Genomic DNA, 8,176 nt, shown 5'->3' with positions numbered 1-8,176 from the left:
CTGTTTAAAATGCTACAGAACAGCAGAACCCACAGGGACAAAGCCAACCAAGTGTTTTCCGAGGTGGCAGCAGCAGTTTGGGAATCAGCAATTCTCAGAGCATTTTCAGCCCAGCATTTTATTCAGTCCAACATTTTCTCAGTCCAGCAAACTTTTGGCCCTGGCTCCCAGGAGAACACTGAGGGCTCATGGCAGGGGAGGTCAGCAGCTCCCCACAGCAGCCCAGGAGCCTCAGCCAGCAGGATTCAGGCTCTGGGACAGACCCAGCCCCAAAGATCTGGGTCTGAGGCTCTGCCCAGCCACCCTGTCCACACCACACCAAGCTTTGCCTCTGGGCAGCTCTTTCCCCTCTCTTCCAGAGTCCCACCAAGCCCAGCACACCCTGGCACCTCTGTGGCTCCTGGGGGTGCTCATCCAGGCTGTGCCCAGCCCTGAGCCACAGCCAGGCCTGGCTGCCTGCTGCTTTCACACAAAGCCAAGTTCAAAGGTCCCCACAAACCCAAATTCAAAGGTCCCCACAAACCAGGAACCCTGTGTTTCAGGCTGATCCAGCACAGCTCCCACAGCAACACAGGCTCGTACCCAGTGCAGGAGCAGGGAGGGAGGGCAGAGGATGGAGGAGGAAGGGGACGGGAGAAGATGGGGTTCAAGCCCCCACATAAACACCAGTGAGACACCAGTGATGCCAACACAGGTTTGTGGCTGCTCTTCACCTGTTTTACCTGGTCCAAGGACAACCCAGGACCAGAGGAAAAGGTCCAGGATCTACTGTCCCTTCCTGGGTGACCTCTTTGTCCTCTTTAAATCCCACTTGTTTCAGGAGAGAGGGAAAGACACAGGATGGAAAGTGGTTGCTGAGAGATCACCCCTTTCCACTGGCATCCCACGGACTGATGCCAGCAGTGATGCTCTCTGACCAGAGCTGCTGGAGGGCCCCCAGACCAGAGCCAGTCCTGTCACTGCCACTCAAAGGCTTTAAGTGACCTGAAGCCTTGCCAGAGATGGGAGCTGAAGGAGTTTGATTCCACACAGACCTGATTTTGTACCCACACAAAGCAGGAGCATGGGACAAGCTCTTCTGTGGAGGGGCTGCTGTTTGCATGGGCCAGGAGGGGATTAGTTCCCTGTAGATTCAAAGGAAACTAAATTGGACAAGATCAACTGCCTGTAATCCCCTGGAAAACAGCCCCTGGCACATGGAGGAAGTTCTGAGAATTAGCACCAAGAGTAAAGCCACCACATACCAACACAGCCCTCTGGCCAGCCTGCTTCCCAAGCCATCCATCACCCTGGAGCAGCCTGGGGCTCCTGTCCTGCACAGCTCCAGGACAGCACCTTCCTCCCCTCTGTGCACCAGACACTGCTGTGATCCTTCCCCTGCCTGCAGAAGATCCCTGGGCAAGGCAGAGCGTTCCAAAGGCAATGGTCCCTGCTGCCAGCCCTGTGCACACACAGACACACGCCCTGGCAGGCAGCAGCAGCCACCCAGACAGGACAGACACACGCAGGATAAGCTCTGGGAGGAGAGCAGCGTCCTTGGCACGGCACCTGGCTGCTCACAGAGCGTGTGAGGCACCAGCTGGGAAGCCAGGCCAGGTCCTGAGCCCCCTGCAGGAGTGATGCTGAGCACCCAGCCTTGCTCAGCCAGGGGAGGAGGAGAGGCAGAGTCCATGGAGGGGCAGCTCCTGGCTGCCTGCTCATCCCAGGAGAAGCAGAGCTTGCCCAGCCCTCAGCAAAGCCCCGTCCCAGCCTCGGGAGAACAGGCTGGCAGGGGAAGCCAGAGGATGGCTTTGGGCTGATGGGTCTTGCCAGCCCAGCAGCCCCAGCCCAGAGGTTTCTGCTGCTGCCCAACGCCTGTGGCACACAGGAAACGTTCTCCTGCTGCCCCTTGGCCTCCCCTGCTCTGTGATGGACACCAAGATCTGCTCAGGGGAAGTCGCTGCAAGAATGCTCAGGGGGTTGTGACAGATCCTCCCACTTGTGCCAGGTACTGCTGCATCGAGCCCAGGTCACTTCCAGATCCCCTGTGGGGTTTTGCCCAGACTGGCTCGAGCCGTGCCAGGGCAGAGCACGGTGGTTAACCCAGACCCTGCAAGAAGCAACAGGCAAGGAGACCAGTCCAACCAGTTCCCCAGCACAGCCACCCACGCAGCTGGCAGCGGGGCCTGGGCAGGACCCACCTGCCCCGGTGCAGCTGGAGACCCCAGCCAGCCTGGAGCCCACCCCACAGCCAGGCTCCCCTGCTCCAGACCACCCCAGGCAGCCCCAGCTCCATCACTCCGTGCTGCAGTGGGGACCCAGCTGGCAGAGCTGCTGTCCCCAGGTGGGGTGGGCAGGGGTGGGCAGCCTTCTTTGCACCTTTTAGCCCAGCCTGGAAACGCTGCCACCGAAGCAGAGGCAAAACCAATCCCAGGGCAGGTTGTGCCTTGCCCAGGCGCATTCCCAGCTGGGCTCCAGCTCTGTTTGGGAGCTGAGACATCTCCTGGGGGGAATAACCCGGGGCTGGCTGCTCCTGCAGGGCTCCAGACACAGCAGGAGGTGGTATGGGAAGCCACACCACAATCTTCACTCGTTTTCCAGAGCAGGATTTGTCCCCGTGGCTGGGAGCTGTGCCAGGATGCAGATTCCTGGTTTGCCAGGCCACTCACACAGCAGCAGCTGCCTCTTGCTGCTCACACAGCCGAGGAGCTGCCTGCAGGGACAGCAGGCACAGCTGCCACGGGCACCTCGGCAGGGAAGATTTCAGAAACCATCCTGGGCTCAGCTCTCCTGAGAGGCTGGCAGAGGCTGGAGGATGGCGTGCTGTGGTTGCCACCTTGGCCTCTCTGCTGGGTTTTTACCGAGGGGATGGCAGGTGAACGTGGCCCATAAATGATTTCCTGTTACCTGTGAAGACCATTTGCCTGGACTTGCCTCCCCTGTGCCTCTCCCCTCCTGAACACCCTCTGCACACCGTTCCTTTGGATCAGTTTTCTTTCCATTTCACCTCCTTGCTTTTGAACTTCTTCGTTCTTGAACTTTTCTCCCTCGGACGTGATGCAACAAAATCAAAGCACTGCACAAACCTCCTGTGTCATCACACACCCAGAGCTGCTTCTGGCCAGACACTGCAGGGGAAACTCCCCTTTTAAGGTCCTAAATGACTCTGCAGAGTACTGGGTGCCACAGCAGAGCAAGGGAAGGACCTTTACAACAAATTTAATCATTGGGAAGTAGGAGGAGAAACACAGGAACAACCAGGGAACACAGATGCAAGGGGGGGATGGGGTTTGGTCTCCAATTGTTTGGCACCTGGAAACAGCCCGGAGCTGTTTATAAAATACCTATGGAAAAGCAGTTTGTGCATCTCCTGGCCCTGTAAGGCCCATGCTCACAGTGACCCATATTTACACCAAATAAAACCGAGGGCCTGTCTCACCAGCAGCTCCCACCACCACATCCCCAGGGAACCCTCTGCATCCATGAGGGATGCTCTGTTCTCTGGAGGTGCTGCTTGTTTGGCAACAGGACCAGCAGGTACAGGCAGCCCAGGCCAAGGCTTACCTGGTATTTGCAGCTGGAGATTGAGCCTGCAACACTTGAGCTGACCTCAGCCACAGGGAAATTCTTCTGAGTGTCTCCAAAGCCATGGAGAACAGTGGAGCATGAAATCAGGGCCCCCACACACCTCCTTGGGAGGAATCAGAGCCTGGCTGCACACACTCATCAGCCTCTGATTGCCTTGCAGATACCAAGGATGGCACAGGTTCAACCAACTCCCATTCCAGCCCTTTTCTCTCCTTGTGGAGCAGTTTTCATACTCCTCAAGCCAAAGTGAATCTCCAGAGCCTCAGAAAAGCCTGGCTGAAAAAGCTGCCTCACCACTGGGATAATAGGACACTTGGTGCTCTGGAGTCTAAAATTGCTGGGTCCTCAAACCTTGTTCTGCTTTGCCTTATCTTTGCTGACTGATAAGCAAAGGGGAAGTGCAAAGGCCCCAGGACTCCTCCCTCCAGGTGGAATTAAGACCCACTAAAAAGCTCCCCAGCCTGGGGCAGGCTCAGCACCCTGCCAGGGTCTGCAGGGGTCAGGGGGCTCTGGGTGCAGAGCCAGCTCAGCTCCAAGGGACCTTTCCCCAGGAACCAGAGGTGGCCCAGTCCAGCACAGCACAAATGGGCAGCCCTTGTCCTGTTCAGCCCTTGTCCTGCTCCTTTGGATCTCTCTAAGTACAGGGGACATTCCCACCACACCATCTCCTTAACAGCCCAGTCCCAGGGCTGTTGTAGACGACTCATCCTCAGACCCTTCAGACATCAAAAGGATCTGCCTGCTTCCCACCCCACGGCCTCTCCAAGCTCATTCCAGCATCCCGCAGCTCCTTCTGAGTTCAAGCCCCAGAGCTAAGGAGCAGGACATCAGGGCAATTCCCTGCAGCAGTTAACGCCTTAGCCTAATTTTCCTCTCCCCAGAGGATTAGCAAGGCTGTAATAGCACTAAATAAATTCACTAATGGCAGATTCTCAGGACACTTTGTCTGGAAAACTTGCTTGTAACTTACAGGATGCAGCCTGCAAATTTGGCTTTATTATCCAGTGACAGGGCTGAAGGCAGCTGCTCCCTGACAGAGTGATTGGGTCTGAACAAGATGTGTCCTAGATCATTAACGAGGCAATGAGGTAATTAAACACCTGCCTGGAGAGGCAGCCTTCACTCACATGGCACAGCTGGAGAAGGAACCCATGGAATCAGGGTGGGAGATCAGAGCTTTTGGAGTGCTTCTTTCAAAGCTGCTTTGCCCAGACTCGAGTGCCCTGGAGAAGGGACCATCCCCTGCAAATGCTGGGATAAAGCAGCAGGCAACCAGCCCGTGCTGGGTGATGGAAAGTGAAACACCTGGGCAGGTTTGCTCTCCACGCTCAGGTGCAAGGCAAAGGCCCTGCAATGTGCACAATACCTGCAGGATGGTGGATTGCAGGTGGTGGCCAGCTGAAACATGTGCTTGGAACAGCTCACAGATGTTCCTGCTTGGGAGAACAACCTCGACACAAAGAGCTGGCTGAAGCAGAAGGCATTCAGAGGGGCCCAGGCTGGAGCAGCACATCCAACGAGACCTGGAGGCCCTTAGGGAGGAGGGTGCTTGCACCAGCTAGGCAGGATCATGCTTTCAGACACCCTGCAAACCAAACCAAGCTCCTGGAAGGGCTCTGGTGAACCACAGGGCTATCAGGGAGAGGGGATAAACCCTTCCAGGGTGAATGAGGCAGGGGACAGAACGGTGACAGCCCCTACAAAACATCTCCCACCCCATCTGTGAGGGTGCAGCAGCCAAGAACACTTGAGCCAAGGGGGCTCATACTGCAGCTTCCAGACCACAGCCCCAAATTTCAGTCACGCATAAACCTCCTGCAAAGCTCCAACTGTGAGCTGCTGTTGCCTGAGTCAGCAGCAAGTGCTTCTGTGTCACAGGCAGGGACCAGAGCAGGATGAATGTGTCTGCCACAGCTAATTCTCCACGGCCAGACCTCACCTTCCCTACTTAATTTGATGCTCTGAGAAAATTAGACGCTCTCCTCCTTCTGTGGAAAAAGGCAAGCACTGAAGGTAATTCAGAGGCTTTGATGGTGCTCTTTAGTCATTCGGGCACCACAGCCTGGCATTGGTTCCCTGGACTGACCACGGGCAGGGACGGGAGTCACTAATCCTCAAGCACAGCGTGTGAGCCTGGGGCAAAGCACCATGTCTGTGCTGGGCACGGCCAGCACCGTCCTGCAGCCCGGCAAGGCAGGGACAGATCATTTCCACAGCAAGAATTTTGACTTTAATAACGGCAGCACCGCGGGTGCTCAGCGCTGGAGGAGTTTGATGAAGATCCCAGCGTGGCAGTGCCTGGAAATGCCCAAAGCACGCTCGGACCTGGGTCTGGATTTGAATGGATGGCACTGGGAACATGAAAGCTGCACCCAGGGCCGCCCGCACACGACAGACATGTAAATGACATTCTTTAGTTTTTAACCTCCCCCTCTGAGCTGCTTTTTAGGCCAGAGGGGGGAATGTTTTCACCACAGGAGAGGCAGGGGATGGACACAGCCTCCTCTCTCCCAGGAGGAGCTTGCGCCTGGGCTCAGCTCCAAGGCTGCAGCCGAGCTCCAGCGCTGAGCTGCTGCTCACAAAGCAAATCCCACAGCGAACACGCTCCGGGGGTGGATGCTCCCGAGCAAGGACTTCCCAGTTGGGCCCCACGCAGACCCCACCGTGATCTGGCCCGGCAGGGACCGAGCCCAGCGCCGCTCGCAGGAGCGCTTTGGGCGAGCCCAGCACTGAGCTGGGCTGTGGGATCAGCTCCCGGCGAAGCGACCTGCGGAATAAATAAAGAGACTCCACAACTCAATGTGGTTCTGAAGTGGGTATGTATGTCAGCGCCCGGCACAAGCGAGATCGCTCTCCAAAAACTTGTGCCCCGAGCTGCCGTCTGTCCCACATCTTTGTTCACAAAGGTGTTCCATATTCAGTACATTACACAACTTTTCTATGCATATTCAGACCCTAGCCCTGCCTGTCCTCGCCTCTCATGCTAAATAGGTCCATGCCCTTCTGGGCATGCATGGTTCGTGGTGGTCCCACAGGGGTCTCTGGTGGTCTTCTGAGGCTGAAGATCATGGTCTTCCTCTGGATTGAACTTTTGAACTTTTCTCCTCTGCACATGTGCTTTTGGTCCTTTGGTGTCTTACCTGAGTATGTCTGTTAGCCTTGACATGATTTGAGACAGAGGGGTCCCCTTATCTGGGTTCTTTGCATTCCCTGGTCTTCTCTGGTATTGTCTTTTATGCAGGTGGCTCCAAAGATTTACATTTCCCTATGCCCTTTGTACCATGGCAGAGGTTTCTTTCATGATACATTCATTTTGTTAGTTCAAGTGAACTCCGAAAATCTCTATTTCAGCGGGACATCACTCTGCACCGAGCCCTCAAGTGCCAGGGCTGAAGGGCAGGTCCCAGGGAGGACAGGGCTGTGGGCAGAGACCCCGGGATCTCAGCAGAGGCACTCCCAGCACTGCCTCAGCCCGGAGCAGGGAGGGACGAGAGGGCAGAGCAGCCGGGCAGCTCCCAACGCTGCCCCAGCTGCTCCCAGCCCTGCCGGGATCCCACCTTGGCAGGAAAACCCTCCAGCTGCTCTCGTTTGAAAACAGCAATCCCAACCTGAAGAAAGAGGAGCAGCCACAGAGAGTATCACATCAAATCACTCCTTAAGTGAGCCTCAGTCACGCCCCGGCTGCAGCCCACAGGGCACCTGTGCTGACAGGGCAGCACAGAAATCCCTCAGCAGATGCATCTTCTCCCTCTCTCAGGGATGAATTCTAGTCCCACTGCAGCTGGACAGCGACTTCCCACTCCTCAAACCTGCCAGCCAAACCTACAACCTGCTGCTCCAGAGACACGGCCACAGAGAACTCCTGACAGTGCCCACCCGGGATGTCCCACAGCTGCAGCAGCTTGGATCAGGCAACAATTTTCTAGCAACACAATCCCTTGTTTAAAATACCCCAGCCCTTTTTTCAAAGGACGCAGACAGTGTTATTTAGGAGCTCCCAGGCCAGACTGTTAGAATCCCATCTGCCACCTTTCAGTTCTTTCAGTGCCCAGTTTGCCTCATGCTCCTCACTTCTGTCCCCCATGAGTCCCTCGAGACCCATGCAGTGTCCCCAGACCCCTCAGAGTGCACAACCAAAAGTAAACATTGCTCAGACACAGGTCTGTCACTGGTGGTGGAGTGAGGGCCGTGATGAACATCTCATTCCTATTTTAATAGATGCAATGGTACCAAGCACAGCTAGCTCAGCCTGTAATTAAAATTCCAGTGCTAATGCCAAAGATACTCCATAGGAAAAGTTGATTGAAAGCAATCTTCTTGACCATTCTGCTGGAGTTTCCTGTTTTGAGGGCAATCACGTGGCCTCCTCGCCAATTAATTCATGGAAAGAGCACAAGCACTTTAAAGGCACAGCGATGAAAGAGCAGGGCAATGAGGAAGTTTCCAAGCCCCACAAGGTGCTCTGAACCTTGCCCTGGCTGTTCCAGGTGGGAATTGGTTTGTTCTGCACATCAGACACTTCACCTGCCTGCCCTGTGCCCCTGCAGCTCTGTGAACCTCACCTGAGCCAGCCCAGGCTCCACTGCAGGGCTAAAAGCCTCAGTTTTGT

Source organism: Lonchura striata, chromosome 19 (assembly GCF_046129695.1).
Source record: "Lonchura striata isolate bLonStr1 chromosome 19, bLonStr1.mat, whole genome shotgun sequence".
Lineage (NCBI taxonomy): Eukaryota > Metazoa > Chordata > Aves > Passeriformes > Estrildidae > Lonchura > Lonchura striata.
Note: the sequence above shows the minus strand (reverse complement) of the source record.